Genomic DNA, 21,952 nt, shown 5'->3' on the forward strand with positions numbered 1-21,952 from the left:
ATTTGGGTAAGTAATTCAGTTATCCAATATTGAATCTCTCCTCTTTGTCTTCTTACTCCTTCTCTTCCTTCTCCTTTTTTGGCATAGTTTTTTTAAATGTAAGAATCTGGGAAAAAACATTTACACTTTTTATGACAAGTGAAACCATGCAATCTCTGTAAGTGATAAATTAACTAAAAATAATACCAACAAGTATTTTGTTTTAGAAGCTACAATAACCTGAGGTATCTACTGTTTAGGAGATGTTCTACATTTTGACAAAAAAAGTCTATTTTTGTTTGCCAAAACTTACAGTTTATTTGGCTCAAAAATGCACACTCTTGGAGGAAGAAAAGAAATAAATTGAAGAGAAATAACAGCTTGCTAATCAAAGTAAAACATATTTAAAACCTAGTGAACAAAACTAAATGAAATGTTCTAAAGGACTTGATACTCATTCTGGCCAGAAACTTTTGTAGGTACCTGTAAGAACAAAGTCTATTAGGGCAGACACGATAAGCAAGCATTTATCCGCACTCTTATATGATTTCCAGGAACCTGGAGTTGTTCCATGAAATACAGAAATGAGATATGAAAATGTATTTTTAGATGGCATGAAAGAGGAAGACTCTGTCCAAGTGCGTGTTTCTTCTATGGGGGCATGGGCAGGTCATTTGTATTTTGGGGGAAGGAAATAATTGAAGTATAATAAAGACTTCTGTGATGGCACCAAAAACAGAACGATATGATTGTCCAGATTCTAAAGCTATCAAAGGGGTGGGGGACTAATCCATGGTAAATATAAGACATGGTTCTTTGACTCAGAAGAAAAGAGAAACACAACGTACCTGACCATGATTATTGAGATGTAAACTATTCCAGCAGTAACATTATCAAGTAGGGCAAAAGAAATATCAAGATGTTCATCAATGAAATATTTCCCAATGTTCTCTGAAGCCAGATAGCTATTTCAGAGACAGCATTTACATTATAAAAGTGGAAGAGAAAACCCACAGATCTAATTTACACCACTAGATACATCCATGGGTCAGGCCAAGGCAGCATGACGGCAACTGTTCACCAAAGATGCACCATCCTGACTAATATCAGAGGGAGATGTTTTCCCAGGCAATGTAAGTGTTTCCATATGAATTGGGGGGGAGCAAGGAAGATTCGTATACAATGACCACATCACTCTTTGGCATTTTTCTTGATTATAAGTAGAATAATTAGACCTCACAAGCCATTACATTACTGATATGGAATGGAATACTCTGGAGTATGTACCAAAAAAGAAAAAGACTGATCATTGTTCATTAATGAGGCTCCTCCAAAACCTAGAAAAATTCCAAAGCTCTTTTTTTAGATATTTCAAAAGCTCCCCTTGGAATAAAGGGAGGCCTTTATCCAACATTCAGATATCTTCTGGGGACATATTTTAGAACAAAACATTAGAATTGGGTTGAGCTTTAATACATAACAGCATTCACTCAAAGTGAATAGACAAAAAAAGGCATTGTGACAATATTCATCAAAGAAGCCTCAAATGACACAGATCAACGGCAACTGTGGTTCCAAATACCTCCCGAGAGTTCTTAAGAAATGGAGTAAACCTCCTGGATTTTCCTGATCAGTTCTTCACCCACCTTTCTAATTAAAAATAAAGTATCATGCCACGGTTGTGTTCCTTGTCAATAAAGAATGCAGATGTGGTCCCAAAGAGCCATTTGGCACAGAATTCAAGAATTCAATGGAAGATTCCAAACAGAATCTAACTTCAATGAAGCTGATTTCATTGAATTAGGTGAAAGTCCATTTGCAAATTTCACATATATTTGAATAAGAATAGACTTCATGGTCTTACATCCATTACCGGAGGAGGATGACTTTCTTTACATTTCATGGAGGGTTAGCTAAAAGAGGTCACTAGGACACTTTCTTGAATGGTGAAACTAAGAGCTAGAAGATGCTCAAATTCTTCCTTAAATACCTTTGTTGCTAGCACAGACCATTTAGAAACATATGTCTAAGTAGAAATTGGTTCGTAAAGCAAATCCGAAAAGAGTGTCTCATAACTGACAGAGGGGATGCCCCAACAGTTACAGAGAATGCACTGTTTTTTTTTTCCTAGCTAGCTTCTGTGTTTAAAAATGTTTAAAAGTCCAGTATAGTTAATATACAAGTGTTATATTAGTTTCAGGTGTACAATGTGTTTTGAACCGCTCATCATGAAGTAGAAAAGAACTCTAGAACACAGGTGGAATTTCTTTCTGCCTAGATCTCCTATAAGCCCCAACCTAACCAGCATCCACACGTTCCTGACCATGTTACATATTATTTTAAGTACATCTAGAAGAGAAGGATGTGATTATTGGATTCCCCGGGAGTGGAGAACAGGATTCCCAGGTGTTCAGATATTGGCTTTCCACTGTGTCAGGGTTCCAGCTCATCAGTGAGATAGAAAAGGGTTACTTAACAAAGATACAGATTTGTTTACTTTCCCAAATACTCAAACAGATCAGAAAAGAATCCTTTTGTGGGTTTTTTGTTTGTTTGTTTCAATTCTTCTGGGTTCTTAATAGTAAGAACAAAGTGAAGTAAACCCAAAGGATTGAGGGAGACATTATTTTAAATGTCTCCACTCTGTAAAAGGAAGATCTTTTGTCAGCGTTTTCATTATTCAAAAATTCTTCACTAAATACTTGCTTTTGAATATGTTCTTCAGGTAGAAGTTGCTTACATCCTATGTTCTGAGTACTTTTCCATTTCTTTGAGGGCTTGGCTCTTTTTCTGACTTCCTTGGAATCGTAATCTTTTTAAATGAATTCTCACAATTAACTAGTTGCCACTGCTTATGACATAATGATGTTCCAAACACATTATATGTTGATGCTTTTATCAAATACATTTTTACTATTTATTATATTCATAGTCGATTTTTTCTTTCCCTTATTGTGCTGAAGTAACTGAGAATGGAAATTATGATATATAGATATATATATATAACCATTGCAGTTGAAATAATGCTTCTTTTCTTCCTTATCTCCAGAATTGTACATATTTCTTAATATTTTATCCATTACACAAATAAACAATTTATAGCTCTATGTAATATAATAGAAAATAGAAACAGAATTTTCGTTCATACATGGGGTATTCATAATTTCCCCATTTCTCTAATATTTTCTAATCAAATCCTAGTGTAATTCTCACAACTAAGATTAATAAGGATACAGACACATTATGCACCTGCTTAAGTTTAAAAAAACCATTAGAGATACAATCAATGAAACGCGAATAACTTATATAACTTTGCTCACACTACACATTTGCTCTTTCTTAGAGTCAAACTAGTCTTCCTATGGTTACTTAACTGCACCAAACCCGTTTCTTATTTTAAAATGTCTTTGACAAATTGTAAAGTAACAACTGACAACATTGAGCATTAGTCCTTTTGAATAAAAGATCTTATTTGTTTCCTTTCTTCAATTTTATTTTTTTATATAATTGTATTTTTGAAGTATAGTTGACAAGCAATGCTATATTAATTTTAGGTGTAAAAATAGTGGTTTAAGGAGCAGTTCTATATGTCATGCTATTTTACAAGTGTCGCTACCATCTGTCACCATACAGCACTTTGACAATACCATTGTCTAGTTTCCCCATGCTGTATTTTTCATACTCATTATTCATTCCATTATTGGAAGCCTGAAGCTCCCACTCTCCTTCACCACTCTTACACATTCCCTTCTTTCCTTCACCTCTGGTAACCATCACTTTGTTCTCTATATTTGATTTTTTTTTAAGATTTTTAAATTTATTTATTCATGAGAGACACACAGAGAGAGACAGAGACACAGGCAGAGGGAGAAGCAGTCTCCACGCAAGGGGCCTGACTTGGAACTTGATCCTGGGTCTCCAGGATCAGGCCCTGGGATGAAGGCGCTGCTAAACCACTGAGCCACCAGGGCTGCCCCTCTATATTTGATTCTTTAAATCAATGGTCAGCCAGTGATGACCTAGGGACAAAAATCTAGCCAACAGCCTGCTTTCATACTACTCACAAGCTAAGAATGATTCTTATATTTACTTTAATAATTTTAAAAAATCAAAAAAGGATAATATTTTATGCCACATGAACATTATACAAAAATCCAAATTTCAGTGTTCAAAATGTTTTGTTGGAACCGAGTCATAATCAACCACTTACATATCATCTCTGTTCTTGGCTACAACAGTAGAATGGAGTAGTCATGAAAGCAACTGTGTGACCCTCAAAGCCAAAAGTATTTACCCCCTAACTCTTTACCTAAAATATTTTCTGAGCCCAGTTTAAGCCTATGCTGTCTCATTCAGGTAGAAGATATAGATAGGATTGACTAGTCTCATAAGCAGCCAAGATGGAAGCAGTGAAAAGGATTTTAGGTTGGAGCAAAAAAGCCAGTTAGAAAAGTTTCCACTAGATGAATTGTTTCTTTTGATTGAACAGAATTTGTTCCACTGTGTTGAATCACTGTAAGACGATTATCATTTTGCTCATAGTTAATTGAGTAACCCAGACCATTTAGCTGGAACTAGACAAGCCAAAAACCAACCACTTTTTATTTATAGGTTTAGTTTATCCTTTTTAGTGTGGAAAAGAGCAAAAAAAAAAATTCTGTATTTTATAAATCCTCAGTTTAACATCATTGGGAACCATAAGGCTGGGAGATAGAAAGAATGTAATTCTCAATCAAAGCCTTTCCTATTGTCATGCTTTTGGGGATCACACACTACGCACTCCCATTGGCTCATGGCTGATAAGTCTTATAAATATGTGAGTGGACTCATTCCTCTAACATGGCTCTGGTAATGGCATTTAGCAGCTCTTTCTTCTATGTTCATTGTCTTGCTGGATGATTGCCCAGCATCCAGTCTGTGGTTCCACCGCACTTCTTGAGCATGGAGACAAAAGGTAATGCCCAGAATAGCTGCATCCAGTGTAGATTCTTCTCATATTGGCAAAGCAGTAAAAGCTTAAGCATGTGGACATATTTTTTCCCCCTATTCTTCTTAATAGTACTGTTACTCTGGGAAATTTATTTTTTGGGTCTCATGTCCTTATCTCTAAAACGTGGAAAATACTGAGCAGGATCAAGGAAGGAGAGTTATATCTAATATGCCCAGCACACACTATTGTAGCTATTTCTCTTATAGAACTGATGTACTGGAAATGTAGCAGAATAAAAATCTGTATCTTTATCTATATGAAAAAAAACTTTTTATCACATTGCAGCAAAAAATAACATTTTTTTGTTATTGACATTGCGGTAAATATCTACGCAACATAAAAGTGAACCCAAGCTCTAAGTCAGATTTCCTGTGTTGAAATCCTCCTCTAACACTTTCTAGCTGTTTTAATGTAGACAAGTTCCTTCACAGAGTTGAGCATCTTTTTTTCTTTTCTTTCTTTCTTTCTTTCTTTCTTTCTTTCTTTCTTTCTTTCTTTCTTTCTTTCTTTCTTTCTTTTTTTTTTTTTTTTGCATTATAAAGCTGGGAAGATATCATCCAACACATACATTTGTTGAGAGAATTAAAATACAAAATGTGGAACAAAATAAGTGCTCCCCAAATGTGAGCTATATTAATATAAAAGTAGCAAAACATTCTACATCTTCACTAGACAGAGTTAGATTTCAGCATTTAAGTGTGTTAACTACTTGAGGTGACAACATCACAATTTATTCAGCAAAAGTCTGGCTCACTACAAGCATACAGGTGCTCATCAGGTACCTGATCTCAAGCTTGCATTGATCCTGGGGTGGGGGTGGGGGGACAAGCCTGGAGACTGACCGTGATCTTTTTTAGAACCTAAAAGGTCCCTTCCAGACAGCACTGTCCTTGCAGTTTTGAGATGCACCGTCAAAATGTGGCTTCTGACCAACTCTGTTCTTGCCTTGCCACGCCTTTGGCTTTCTGAACACTGAACCACTTCTTTGCTTCCAGTTGTTTGGCACCTGCAGTCCTTTGTGTTTAATTTTTTTTTTTTTTAAATTCCTCAACTAGAGAGTCTCTCTCCCAATTTTTTTTTTCCAATGCCTTTACAAGTTGCTTAGACTCCCTTTTCCTCAGTTAGGATTTACTAAGTGGATAAACCATCTGGCTAACTTGACCTTTCACGTGACATCCAGCTTATGATCTATCTTCATACTCTAGCATGCTACCAGAGTTAACTTTGTATATGGTTGTTAGAGGTATTTGTAAACAAATTCCCTATTATGAAGAGATAATAAAGACTCAACGGAGATCAAAGGCCAGATATCATACTCGCCACAATACATCCATATACGGTACATTAAAATAAGGAATTAAAACATTAGAAATAAAAAATGTCTTCTTTTTGGGAAAAGATACATGTCTCTACACAATATTTGGAACACAAAGGAATTATAATGGAATTCCAAATACAACTGTGACCAAAAACTACAACATAAAATTTTTAAAATGCAAGTAAAACACGATTTTAAGTAATATCTACTAGAGTGAATACAGGACAAAATTAATAGAATTTGTCCTACTAGTTCTCCTGCATTGTCTCCTGTAGAGTTTAGTGATATCCACATCAAGGGTTTGGTGATGGACTTAATTCAACTGGGGAAGGGATAATAGTCCCTGCAGGGGCATGAAGAGACCCGGGGCACTTCCCCATTGCTTCACATCTGCTTGGGCCTCATCCCTCATCGGATGTCAGCCACAGCTCTAGGACACAGTTTTGTGCGGCCTTTGTCCCATTTGGAGCTTTCATTGCCTCACCTCAAGTATGTACCATACACACTTTGCCCATGACCTGAGAAGTCTATGATTCCAGACAGGTGGATACCTGCTGGAGCTCACTTGACCTTCACGGATTTTTAAACTGGTTCTAAGAAGGATGAATTTCCTCCTCCCCTGCTCCAGGGCAATCCTTAATCAGTAAGAGTTAAGAGCCAATAGATAAATGATTCTCCCTTTCATTGCTCGGCAGACAATTCTGAAATGCATTTTGTAGGAGTACTCAGACGTTCCCAGTAGGATTGTACACCATTACCCACAGTGGTAGCCAACTTTATAATAATCCTTTATTGGCTTTTACTAATTGCCTTTTCCTCCTTCCCTATTTCGCTCTGCCTAGTTATGCAGGCCTGCTGCCTGTGATTGACTTCCAAATAAATTCCCCTCAGGTGAGCTCTTGCCTCGAGCTCTGGTTCTGTGGATTCCAGACATGGTTCATGGTATATGACTATTTTGTTCAGCAGTGTGCTAGCACTGCAATTATGCAATTACGGATAGAAACAACTCTGTCTTTCCTGTTTACAATTATGTTACTTAGTTTTGGGTATTATCATTTAGCTTTATTCAAGGGGTATAAAGTATAAATAAAATAGTCGCGATAACTACTTCAGTTAATACATGATCTAGGTATATTTCACTCATAAATCTATTTCTTCCCGGAAGAAGTCATTTTTCTTTTTAAGGAATCCATTATATCCTGCTTCATATTTACACATTAAATTTTATTTTTTATTTTTTCTTCTTTAACCAGATACTGTTTCCTATGTTACTAATAAGAGAAAAAATAATACTTAATGATATTGTATTTCTTTATTTTATTTATTTATTATTATTTTTTTTTTTCCCACTACACCCAACACTCTCCTAATGCTCTCACACAAGCTTTGCTTCTTCTCTCTTTTGGGTCTTGAAAATTCTCTTTGATGTGTTTTCTTTTAAGCAACACTTCAAATCTAAGAATAATATTGGCTGTATCCATGGGAAATACTTTCAGAAAAGTTGGACTTTTCTTAACTTTCTTTTGGAGAATGTCAAGTTAAACTTCACATTTACAAATACTTCCTATTTATAGACACAAAACAAAATTAAAATTGATTTTTCTCTTTTTTGCCAATAGTTGGAAATGTTATAGAGCTGTATTTTCCAGTCCAAAATACTTCTCTATATATATTACACCAAGACTTCAATAGCTACAACAGCAAACATGTCAAAAAAACAAAACAAAACAAAAAAAAAAACCCAAAAAACTGGGCTTTCACATGTTCACAAAGTTTGCACTTTGCTTTTAATCCAGATACAGATATTATATCCACAGCCCTCCTCTCAAATGTTATAAATTCAATAAAACAAATTAAAACAAACTATTTCAGATCAAAGAGTATCTTAAAAAGGCAATTAGATTAACATAGAATCTGGGATCCCTGGGTGGCGCAGCGGTTTGGCGCCTGCCTTTGGCCCAGGGCGCAATCCTGGAGACCCAGGATCAAATCCCACGTCGGGCTCCCGGTGCATGGAGCCTGCTTCTCCCTCTGCCTATGTCTCTGCCTCTTTCTCTCTCTCTCTCTGTGACTACCATAAATAAATAAAAAAAATTAAAAAAAAAAGAAATCTGTTAGATTAACATAGAATCTTACTGTATCAGAATTCCTTATTGTTGAGTTGACTATGCTTCAGGTCTAGAATGTTCTCTCTCTACTCACCCACCTGACACATCCCTATGTATAATCTGACTCCACCCAAACAGATAGAAAAGCCTCTTTCACTTTCTCAGTACTAGTCTCAGTTTATTTTTATTTTTTACATGTTTCTTTGAAATTTGCAAATAGTTCAATTATAGCAATCCCCAGAGACTACATCTTTTAAAACATCTAAACATGTTACCCACTGCCCAGTCATGCTTCACATACTCAGGATCTCTTGCTTAGAATATTGCAAGTCCTTTTCCCTTCCTATAATAGGACCAGAGCTATTTCCATGACACAGATACAATTCTATCGGTACTTGACTATCACATTGGGTCAAAAGTCCTAAGTTGGAAGTCGGCAGACATTACAAACATGTTAAAAGAACTCGATTACATTATTTTTTTTCTGCCACTTTGTAGTTGCAAAGTTTTATTTTTCTAAGAGTCCTTTCAAACACACACAAAAAAAATCTCCAAATGGAGATATTTATCTCACAGGGTTCTCATGAAGATCAAATGAAAAGACACCTGCTAAGTGGCTGGCATCCTGTCGGACACATTTCCACCACTAGCCTTCTACTTGCTACATGCCAGCAACTGCGCCTTATGTATGGTTTCCTAAGCAAGCTGTGTTGCTAGATGCTTCCTTTTTTTTTTTTCCCAACTATACTCACCAGCACTGAAGGCCTTGGATTTCACAGAAATATGAGTCACCGCAGCTTTCCTTGAACATTTCTGGCATTGCCCCATTACACTTTATCTTACTTTTTCCATTTTGCTAATACTCCACCCTCTAAGTTCAAAAACTCATTTGAAACCTATTTACTCCAGTAAGTCTCTGCTATTGGAAATAATATTTACGATTTATATTAGTTCTCTTTTTTTGGAGACCGAAAGACCAAAGAGAGCCATGGAAACATGCATGTTATGTAAGTATTTTAGGATGGAAAAAAAATTCCTATCGGGGAAGAAAAATGGGACCATCATAAATTCCAAATTTTAAATTAAAGGAAATCTTCTTCCTAATATATTTTAGCTTATTTTGCCCAAGTCACTGAAAATAAAGACCTTTGAATTTCTTAAAATCCAACAAATTATTAGGCCCTGGTGACATGGAAATGTGTCTGGGATAGTTATTTGACAGCACCGCAAAACACTTTCCCAGAAAAGGAAAACCTGAAACAGCTGATATCTATCCTCTGTGCCACCACATTTTACAGCATGAAATACTTTACATATACATAGGAAGAAAAAAACACCCATTTAGAATCATTCATCAAATGCTTAAAAGCAAAACAAATTAAAGAGTTGGGGTCATAGCATAGTCATAAAAACTGCTGCAGTCAATGTCTAAGGGATTGCTGCTTATTTTTCACACAATAAAAATGAACCAAAGCTCGAAAGGAAGGTTGATTAAGAAAAAGACAATTATTTGGTAAATGGAATAAAGAGAATGAAAAACAGCCTATTTATGCCATTTTCTGTTGGACAAAATGGAAAAAAATCTGCAATAGTATTTCAACATTCCCAGATCTTCGGAGAGCCACTCAACAGCTTAATACAGCAGCCAGGAAAGAAAGTGCACATGATTACAGGGATTTTTTTTTTTTTTTTTCTGCTGTAACTCTTCAGTCAAGAATACATGATTTGGGGATTAGTAAATAACAAATATTATACTTTATGTAAATTAGTGTCCATGACTGCATTCACAGGGGTAAAATACTGGTATGTATTTATGTGCTTTGAAATGAGCTATCTTTGGCTGATATCTACGGGAAAAAGCACATTCGCAGAGCACAGTCTTATCAACTCAAACCAAACTAGCCCAAGAATCTGAGAAGCCTGGAGCTCCCTGTGGCGGACCTGGGAGTATGCTGTTCAGAGGCACAAACTGGGAGGATGGGGCTGGTGGGAGTTCTGCTTCCTCACGTCCTACATCCATTTCCAAGTCAAGGCCCTGTTGTTATTCTTGGATCCTGCTCAAGCCAATGACTCAGCAAGGTATTAGTACTTGAGAGGTCAGTCTTCCTGGCCGGTGAATGACCTGCCAGCCACAGGGGGTGTGATAGATGGGAGGACACTGGCACTGGATGGTGGTACTAGGCTGTAGGAAGGTAATGAAGAGTTTAGGGTCATTATCACACAATTGAAAACCCATTAGTAGAGACTGAGAGTTGCCCTGAAGCTCCAGTGGCTTCCAAAGAAGCCCCCATCTTACAGGACAGAAGGCAGGAAGGGCTGAACCTTGACTCTAGGGTGTAGTGATCAGGATGTTGGAATTTCCAAGGCAGTTGAGTGTTCAAAGGTGATCTGTCAGAGTGAAGTCAGGGACTGAATTGTGAAAACCTGGAAACCGTACAAAAGACATTGGGAACATGTTGGCATGTTGGAACTGTTGTTATCGCTAAGGGCCCAGTAGCTCAGCTACTGAGAGGTCCCGGAGGACACTTCTGAATAAGAACACGTGAAGCAATGACCATGCCAAGGGGACATATAAACTACGAATACCCAGAGTTTGTAGGGCTAATCAGCGTTCTCTCTGCAAGATGACCCTTTGCAGTTTTAAATAGTTCTCCCAAGGAATTGAGGGCCGTGTTCTTCCAGGAGACTCTACGGGGCAGCCTGTTTGCTTTTTCCAGCTGCTAGAAGCTGACTGCATCCTTGGCTCGTGGTCCCTTCCTCCACCTTCAGAAAGCACCACTTACCCTTGCTTTAGGTGTCACGTCTCCACCCCTGACCCTCCTGCTTCCCTCAAAGAGGGATGATCATGGTGTCATTGGGCCCACTTGGAGAATCACCCCAACCCAAATTATTAACTTGATGTCATCTACAATGTTCCTTTTCCCAAGTAAGGTATCATATGTAGTTACGGGTTTCAGAGGATAGGGTAGGGACATCTCTGAAGGTGTTATTCTGACCCACCACAAAATTAAATTTTCTTCAGCCTGTTAATGATTTTTCAAGATGTTGCGGCTTTTACTGCCTCTCACAAATTTTGAGAAGGTGGGTTTTCATTTTCATTTAGTCTAGTTTTTAAATCACGTTTGAGATTTCTTTTTCGACTTTTCCGTCATACAGAAGTGTGTTGTTAATCGCCACATATTTCACGATTTTCCAATTCTTTTTCTGTTACTGATTTTTCGTTTAATTCCCTTGTGGCCTTAAAGTGGACACGGCATGATTTCTATTTTTAAAAATGTCAAAAGACATGTTTTATGGCCCAGAATGTGGTCTAGTTATTTCATGTACACCTGAGAAGAATGATTATTCTGGGGTTTTTGGACAAAGTATTATATAGATGCAAAGTGCATCCACTTCAGTGATGGTGTTGAGTTCAACGATGTCCTTACTAATTTTCTCCCTGCTGGGTCTGTCCAGCTCAGAGAGTCTCCAACTATACAGTCTCCAACTATGATCAGAGATTCATCTACTTCTCCTTGAGTCAGTTTTAGCCTCTCATAGTTTGATGCCCTATTGTTATGCACATACATGTTAAGAATTGTTATGTCTTCTTAGAGAAGTGACCCCTTGGTCATTACATCATGCCCTTCTTTATCGGTGACAACTTCCCTTGCTGTAAAATCGGCTCTGTCTGAAATTGATTAATTAATTGACAGAAGAACCAGGGTAGTGTAGGGTGATACTGTATCCATTATTCCTCAAAAGATCTCTTTATTTCTCCAGTTCCAGAAAAAAAAGGCTTTTTGGGGGGGATGAGGGAAATGTTGATCAGCTCATTGGGGGAGAAACTGGAGTCTCGGGCAGCGAAGTGTCTCTCATCAAAGGGTTTTGTCCTCTATATCATCATGTTCTCACATTTTAAGGAAATGTCTCAGATCTGTAAACTGGATTGAAGATCATGACTTCACAATGTAGCCACTGAGCTCAGCCTTTTGTTCATGAGGTCTCGACCCTTTCCCTTTATACAAGTCACATAAAATCACCACTGGTGGCAGTTTTCACTGCCTTTGGAATACTAGGGTCTATCAGCCACTGTCACAGGCCTTCGTGATTCAGAGCTTCTTGTTCACAATCACAGTGAGGAGTGTCCTTCACGAGGAACATATCCACCGTGCTTCACTGGTATTGCCAAGGGGCCTCAGTGGCCCTGGAGTTCTGTCACCATTCATTACAATAGAGAGCTTATCTCCCTTAAAATATCTCCTATGTACACTCAATCCAGATCTACAGTGGATTGATAGCACTGTCTTAATTATTTGTCCTTCCCCATCCACCAATAGGCCATTCCTTATTCCTTTAATAAATGAAATGTGTTCATCCCCCAGGGAAACACCGTCAGCCAGTGAGACATCATACAGCCACTAGGCAGTTGTACATTTGAGTTTGGATCTCACACAGGAGTACCAGTCTATCTCATCCTCCCTTGTAACTAAGCTACTCTAAAGTCATGGGTGGAAGGTTCAGACCAGTCTGTCTCCAATCATAGAAGTCTAGCTTTTCAAAAGCCTCCATACGTGCTTTCTGGTTTTCACCTCATGTCTTGCCTTGGTGGTTGGCCAACTGGAGTCTGTCATTCCCTGTCTTCACTGTTTGGGTTACACTGAACAAATAATCGTATTATGTAACTCAGAGAACTAGAGCTACTGCATGAACCAATATATCCCCCTGTTACCCGTATTCTACCCTAATTCCTCCACCTGGGAAAATCTTACTAATTTCAATGCTATTGCATGATAAATACTATTAACTCTCTACTTATCAACAGCAGTAGCTTTCTTGTTTCCATTTCAAAATCTTATGCTGGAGATCTGTTTTTTTCTAGGACCACTTCTGGTAATGACTGTATTAGTACGAGGCCACCCACATGCTGACCATGAGACGAGAATCCACGTGAATCTAGGTTTGGGGAAAATGACCCAGGGGAAGGAAGGGAGGAGGGATTTTTCATAAACCAGTTTATACCATAAACAACTAGAGATTTTTTCCACTGACTTTCTAGTACTTAGGTAAACACAAATGAGAACAGGGGAATAGTTACACACCAATTCTGTGAGTCATCGTGGAGGGTTGTTTGATTGATTACTAGCACACCCAGCATGCCACGCAGGAAGTAAGGAGGGCTTAGCCATTGAAAGCCACAAAGAGAACTGTAGGTGTAGCTTTGGAAGTTGAGCTTGTGTACACCACGTTGGTGGGGGTGGGGGGGGGTGGCAAAGTATAAAAGAAGAGTTTAAACAGCTTTAGCTATGAGGTGTTTTACATTTTAAACCTAAAAAAGAATCCCAAGAGATGGGTACTTCTGTAATCCTTAGAAATTAGATCCAGCTGGGTTAGAAAATTTTCCTAAAAGTAATTACTAAATAGTGGGGGTGTAATTCGAAATCTAGAAGCGTCAGGCCAGATTTCTGAATGTAATCTCCACAGCTAATATCATTTCTATAGATTTTTGAGATGCAAAATATATCTCTGGTAATTGTAAATTACAAATAAACAGTACAATGCTACAGAGTAAATGTTAAAGTATATTCTTATTGTGATCAGGGTTAGCTTTTGAATAATGTATTTAACACCCGGAAACCAATAGAAATGATTTATTCTTAGTTGTTATTTAAATATTCTTAAAAATTGAAGTAATCAATATTTTAAAAATACGCATTACTCTTCATCAAAATACAGTTCTCTCCATGAGAGAAGTCCCTCTAGCAATATTGTAGTATTTAAAATATATCACTGGCAGAAATTGCTCTATTGTACAATAATATTAATAGGATAGCTTCTTTAGATAGAAAAATACCACATCTCAGTAATTCTGCTACAGATTAGGCATTCTCAGTGTGTGGCCACCTCATGAACCAATCATGAAATGGCAGTATTTTAGGCAAGTTAAATGGACAAACAGAACGAGTTTTGTTTTGTTGTTTTCTGTTGTTGATGTTGTTGTTTTTTTTTTATCTAATCGATGCCCTGATCTTAGAATTCTTATGTATGTCATATGAGTGTATAAAATCTGCTTTTACTGTTGCTGATTGATTTAATATTAGCTTGTTGACTAAAATGCCGATCTTTGAAAATGACAAATATTATAAATTCTTGCAATAGTTATACTTGGTCAAGTGAAAAATTGTTTATAACTAAAATCTTTTTTAATTTCCATTGCTAATGGCCGTGCTTCTTCATCTCATAGTGCCTTTGTTCAAGGAATGGTTTTCATTTTAATTAGCTCTGTTTCCATTTGCTGAATATCTTGCTATCCAGAACCAATTGGATTTATGCTTTAGCATTTCCTCACAGCACTGCTCCAATCTATACTAATTAATAATTTAAAAAAAAAAAAACTTTAAAATTTAACCTCTAATTTTATATAGAGCAGCACTTGCACATTTTTTATTCTTTCTCCCAGGGCACTTATTAGGAAAAATGGCCACTAGTTCTTTAAATGATGCTAAATTGCCAATTGATTCAAAGGAGATTGGCTTTCTTTTCACATTTTCCTAGCTATCTTCCTTTTAACTGATATTTAATGTATGATTTCACACCTTTATTTACATATATTCCTTTGTGTTGCTTTGAAGAGTAAGAAAGATCAGCTGATGGATCCATAAGAATGGAATAATGGACTTAAGTTGACTTTTCTTGACTACTCTATTTAAGATAGGTCTGTCTGCGGATGTAGGATTTATTATTATTCAGGTATGGTGAAGCCAGCAGGTCAGGAAATGATTGCCATTGATGACTCACAGTTCGGAGGAGCAGGAGATCGCTCCACTCCACGCAGGGCCCTGCAAGAGAACACCAGTATTAGTCACAGGCTGAGAGAGAGTAGGGAATTTCCAGGGAAAGACTTTATAATGGTTTTCCTGGGAAGGAATGGGCAGGGCAGGGTAAGCAATCCAATCAGATTCGGGATTAACAAATTTGAAAAATTTTGCCAGGCTCTAGAGTGAGGGGATTGCCTTTAGCTGTCTCAGACCAGCCCTGTGAGGAGATTAGGGCCAGGGATAGAGGCCCCAAGTGAAAGTCCAATAAAGAAGGAAGGAGAAGGAACGCCCGGTGGATGGCTTACTTTGCGTATGAATGGCACGCCCGCTGGAGAGTCTGATGCTGTCTGTAGGAGTTAGGTTAACCTTTTGTGGTCTGGAGGGCCCAGGTATCAGAGACAGTAGAAAATGCGGTTCATACAAGGTCTACACTCTATTTTTTAGCAGTTTCTGTGTGAAATTCAAGCAGAAATTTTCACACACTGCCTTAAGTTTTACAAATGTTCTTGAGTACATCTGTCCTATTTTTATGGCTATATTTGTGTGTGTATGTGTCTGAGTGCTTGTGCCAGTGTGTGTGTGTGTGTGTGTGTGTGTGTGTGTGTGTGTTTTAATACATCTGTCCACTGGACAATGAAATTTGTTTTGGTGTTAAATATAAATATTTATCTCACATGTTTTTAATATTTTTCATAAATAATTCTTTATTAATAAATTATATGCAGAACATGTGAGTGCTTTTAAATTCATTTATAACTCCAGTATCCCCATGTGTTCCAATCTTTCATGGTGATCTTTACATCCAGTATCTTAATAACTTATTTAAGAACCCATTTTCATTTCCTCCCTTACTAATGTCTTTGAGGTCTTGAAGGCAGGAGAGAAGGGGAGCTGTGTTACTCTACCCTCCTTTCTCACCACAATCCTGCTTCCTTTGTATGTTTGATCCTTCCTTACTCTAAACTGAGTATGGGACTCAGCTTCCTTTTTATTACCCGAAATAAGAGATACACAATACTCTTATGATCGTCTCTATTGAAAGTTTGGTGATACACAAGGGTGAGTACTCCACATAATCAGAAACCACTTTGGGCTAAAAGGCAGATAACGTTGTTTTTCAAATTTAACTGGTCATTTAAACATAGGACAGCTTAGGAAATTTCTCTTTTCTTATCTCCAAAGAGTCTTTAATTGGACTCTGAATTGTCCATGTCTTCAAATTTCTGTCCTTTTCTCCTCCCCACTTGCTTATTTTAGAAGCACAATATTCTATCATTTTATCATGCAGATCAAATTAATTATTATTATTATTTTTCTTTTTTGCTAAAGCCTCTCCCAAGGTAATTGGCCATTTGAACTCTTTACCAACAATAAGACTGTCAACAACAACACAATAACAAGGACGGTAACAAAAGTCAAAATGTTTTCATAAAGCCAAGGCCTATCTCTTCCAAGCTGGTGATTATAAACACCTAACCAAACTCCAGCTAGTTTGTAAAAACCCTCTCACTCCCATCACAGTATATATTACATAAAATTTGCCCCTGAAATGCAATATCTAGTACTAGAGCACAAAGTTAACCTAGAAAGGATTCACAAATGCCACTTTATCACTGTTCAGGGACTTGAACAGGAAAAACTTAATTATTAATAAGTTTATCAAATGAATCTGGTCCTCGAAGTCCTGGAGCACTTATCCAGATTTGATCTAGTATTCCCTCTTGGAGAGCATCTTGTAATCTTTTCCTTTCAGGACTTTCTGTGGCTGTGCAAATATAATTTTGTGTTAATATTTTTTAAATGTCTCTCATTTGTTAACTCTAAGCTCTATAGAGCAGAGGTAGCTTGTCCTATCCGCTGCTGTATCCCCTCGTGTCTGGGGAGTGTGTGGCACTGGGAGGACTCTCTTATTAAATGAATAAATGTAAGTCTGTGGTTTGAAGGATGAATATACTCATTCAACTACAGTTTGTTTTTTTAAAGGTTTATTAATTTATTCATGAGAGAGACAGAGAGACATACAGAGACACAGGCAGAGGGAGAAGCAGGCTCCATGCAGGGACGCTCCACCACTGAGCCACCCGGACACCCCTCAACTACAGTTTTAATCAAAGTTACTATATACTGAGGCCATAATGCATGCCAAGAAATATGTTAAGTTCTTTACACTCATAATGCGTTTTAATTTTGACAACCTCATAATTATTAGCTCAATGTGTAGCCAGAACACAAGTAGAGTTAATACAATATTTTCCAGGTAGTGACCAGGCTGAGACTTGAACCATATTGGCAGAATCCAAAGCCCATTCCCTATATTTTCTCTTGCTTTATGTATATGTTTTTTAAAGTTACGTACATACTGTTGTAAGAATTTGGATATTAAGTCTTCTTTTTACTCTCCACAACAGAAGAGAGAGAATATTTCCTATTTCTTTTTTTTTTTTAAAGATTTTATTTATTTATTCATGAGAGACACAGAGAGAGAGGCAGAGACACAGCAGAGGGAGAAGCAGGCTCCATGCAGGAAACCCGACGCAGGACTCGATCCCAGGACCCCAAGGTCACGAAGTGAACCAAAGGCAGACACTCCACCACTGAGCCCCCCAGGTGCCCCAATATTTCCTGTTTCTCATGGAAAGTCCCCCAGTATAAGCTGAACTCCCAATCAGTCTATGAAGACTCTTTACAAACTCTACAAAGCTTAACATCATTTGTTACACATGCTTCTGACTCCCTCTAAAATCCTCTCTGCAATTCATTGGTAGAGCAAGCAGACAGTGAGTCCACCACCTGGTCCTTTTATTTTCTTTGTACTCAGAATAGGACTCTCATCATTACTCTTGTGATCTCGTGGCTTTGGGAAAGTAATAAATAGGTGATTTCCCCAGAAAGACCAGAATCACTGACAAAGAAGAACCGCATTGGGTAACTTTGACCAAAGTTTCAGTAAGGGTATCCTGTACTCAGTGGTGCTGTCAATAATGTCATAATGTCACGTCCTAACATGGATTTCAGACTTAAGGAGCCTTGGATATCCTCTGGGAAATGCTAAAGTGAGGGGTTAATTTACCCAGCTCCAAGGAGGATGGGGTCTTCAACATTGTACTTTCTCTCCTGAATAATTTATATGATTAGGTTTCAATTCTCTTTTCTTGACTAGAATACGGTTACCAGTAGTGGTTAATTTGAAGACTCTTATTTTATTACTATATAAGTGTATTTTATTTAAAGATAAAATGAAATTTTATTTTGATTTTTTCCTATTATTAGAGACCATTATCCTAAATTCAGTCAGTATCTCCTAATAGTTTTTGGATGGTGTAAACATTTGACTCTTTGAAAACTCTCTGTGGTCTGGTAAATACTGGTGAGGATCCTGAATAAACAATATTAATTTGTTTCTTTTAAATTACATTAAATTAATATTTACTCCACTTAATTTATTAATATTAAATTTCATTTAAGTTTGCCATGCTCTTATGTTTGCATTATGAATGATGGCACAGTGTGACTTACATTCTTAGCATTAATAGCCTATATTGTCTTATAAGAAAACATTATAAGATGGAACACTTACTATTTAAAATGGATTTACAAATTCAGTAAAACTTTTTAACAATAAAGCATGTGATCTTCATAAAGATAGGCTGTTCTGATATATTAAAGAATCCCTCAGCAGCCATATGGCATAAATCATTCATATCATTTGGCAAAGTACATTATTCCTAAGTAATTAGCTTGAATGGCCATATGATGCTACACAATCTATTTTTGCTCATTTTCAATCTCAGTGGCTTTATTAAACATTGTCACTTTAAAAACTATTATAAATCCAGTTTTGAGAAGCCAGATTACTTGATGATGCCATAGTAAAGCTATTTCAGAAAAAAAATTACTGAAATATTTGGTTACCAAGAATACATTATTTTGATCAATGTCTGTTGTTACCCCCTCACTATTCTTCCAGTCTCTGAAATATTCATTTGTTTTCTTTTCTACCATAGAAACAATCTTAAATATTTTTAAGCCAAGATGTTTGAGACTACAGAAATATTTAATCTCACCAATTTAATACTTAAGTATTACCTTAATATTCCTCAATTTTTATGACAAAAATCTGCCACCTGCACAAATCTGGCCTGAGGTAGGCACTAAATAGTCTTGGGTTTCAGCTATTACTCCCTATTGTAAAGATTGGCCCATCAGAGCTAGGACAAAACTTTGTCACATGAACTATGTGCCTTTAATGAGCTTTAGATGAATCATGCCAAGATACCACACGGAGATTTTGTTTCAAAACCCCATAAGAAATTCGTGAGGAAAGGATGGATTCTTAGACCCTTATGAATCTCATCTCTACAAACATTCCTCTTCATGGAAGGGAGATAGTAAATGTCTCGTATACACATATACTTCCTTGCTCACTTGCTCCATCTTAATCTGTGTACTTTCATTTCCTTTGTTTCATTCAGTCATACATGGATCACTCCTGAAAACTGAGTAGGCATTGGGTCAACAAAGAAAAACCTAATTAATTCCACAAATTTCAAACAATAAAAATAACATTTCTGTGATCATGAAGCCATGAAATAATGTTAATAATAACAACAAAAGTCTTCCTATTTGAAATTTATGATCTCTTTACTAAGTGACTGGAACAAACATTAAACATAAACGAGATAGAAGAATTCCTAAATATATATCTATATCTATATCTATATCTATATCTAGATATAGATATAGATAAAAAGGAAGCTACATGTCAGAATTTATTAGGAACATATAAGGGAATGATGTGAAAATTCATGATGTTAGATAATTTTTGATAATTAAATTTATATGTGGAATAAAGAAATTAATTTGAATAGTTCTATGCAAATAAATGTTAAAACCTAGATGAAATGATTTAGTAATATCACCCCCAATGGATGACATATTAATTATAAGAGTAAAATTATATCTTTGAAATGGAGAGACTTGTGGATATCACCTTAACCAAGTGATCAAAATTTAGCGTTGCTGGTAACAGAAACCATCTGACATTCGTGTGCCTTCTAATATGATGCAATGGAAAACACAAAACACCTTGTTTAGAATAGTCTTGCAAAATGCATTTGTGTGTGTGTGTGTGTGTGTGAGTGTGTATTCTGAATTTAATGTTGAAACAATCAAGTAAGATGAAATATGCTACTTTCTGTAAGGCAACTGACCTAGATTCTTTAATATTGTTAATGTCATGAAAGACATTAGAAAAAGAAAAAAAATGAATATAGACATATATATTAACCATATACTGAACGATTATATAAATATATATATCATACATACATACGTATGTGTGTGTGTATTTATTTATTTATTTATTTATTTATTTATCATTCTTAAATTTGGGAAGAGTGACCATGGTATTGTGGTAATGGAGAAATGTATTCAAATTTTAGTGGAGAAATATAATGAGATCTGCAACTTAATCTCAATTTTTTTTTACTAAGGAAAGAAAACAGAGAGATAAACATGAAATGCAGCAAAAAATCTGACAAATTGTTAACAATTTGTGAACTACGTGAAAGGTACAAGTGTTCAATGGTACTATTCCTCCAACATTTTTGTAGGTATAGAAAAATTTCAATTTAAAACGTTGGGAAAAACTGAACTGTCTAAAATAAGTAAAAAGTCAACTATTGATTCCATTTTTACGCTATATTGAAGTATTTTTCTTAAAGCATACATTACTTCTTAGAACCATAATCACGATATAATTTATGGACTTAATTGGCCGTATTCTCTTTTTCTCTCTCACTCTCTCTTTCTGTATACACGCTCGTGCACACACACACACACACACACACACACACCATAAGACAACCTGAAATATGCAGCACTGTAATCTTGTTTTCCTTTCTCAGTCTTAGGGATATTGATTGGTCCTGATTGGAGAGCAGAAAAAAACTGAATGATTTTTTACCTTAATAAAGAACTCCTACGGAGTAAAAAAAATGTGTACTATCAGAAAGCTAAGCAGCACATCTAAAGGCAATCAACGGGATTTAAACTAACAACCTTCAAATATAACTAATGGTATAATCAACGTTCTGAAAAGTAGGTTCATTACGGAGTGTTTGGATTAAGGTCAATGAGTATAGGGCAGCATTTGTGTTATTGTGACAATGTGCAATCCTGTCACTCAACCATTCCATTAGAAACAAAAAGTATGCAGGGGTTCCCTCCACTTACTTTTTATAGTTGGAGTTATTATCGGTCCATATTGAGGCTAAATGCTTACCCACTTGAGTTGTTCGTTTCAATTCCCAAATGCCCACACAAACCTTGCAGTTAGCAGCATGATTTGACATTGAAATGCAAAGATCTCAGAAGTCTTCTGAGAGAATTGATCTTACAGAAAATAATTTTTGATGAATTTAATACATAGCACTTATTCTTTCTGGAACCCATTTTGCCTCTCTTAGGGTTCATGGGGTGGCACCATTATGCAAAAACATCACATTCTAGACCTCAAATTGTGTCAACGTATGTCACAATACTTAAAACCAAAAACACGGGTCATTTAAAAATATTGCACAGCAACTGAGGACATTATAAATATTTTAAATGCTGTCATCTCCCCTATTGTATGCAATTTCTCTTTATTCTGAGGTAAATATTCTGCCTAGATGATGCCTATCAATAAATAAAAAGGAACTACCAAGGAAAAGGGATATAGAATTAGATGAGGTCAGTGTAGATGATTAAAAATTTCTTT

At 36.5% G+C, this 21,952-nt stretch overlaps 1 long non-coding RNA gene across 1 annotated transcript; it reads left to right on the top strand.

Moving 5' to 3' along the window:
• The first annotated feature begins 737 nt into the window (after window positions 1-737).
• LOC119867281 lies at window positions 738-21,264 on the top strand. The gene is made up of 3 exons (XR_005383030.1): window positions 738-1,112; window positions 20,685-20,762; window positions 21,099-21,264. It is a non-coding gene; the product is annotated as an uncharacterized LOC119867281 (long non-coding RNA).
• Window positions 21,265-21,952: the final 688 nt, after the last annotated feature.

This window comes from Canis lupus, chromosome 33 (assembly GCF_011100685.1).
Source record: "Canis lupus familiaris isolate Mischka breed German Shepherd chromosome 33, alternate assembly UU_Cfam_GSD_1.0, whole genome shotgun sequence".
Classification (NCBI taxonomy): Eukaryota; Metazoa; Chordata; class Mammalia; order Carnivora; family Canidae; genus Canis; species Canis lupus.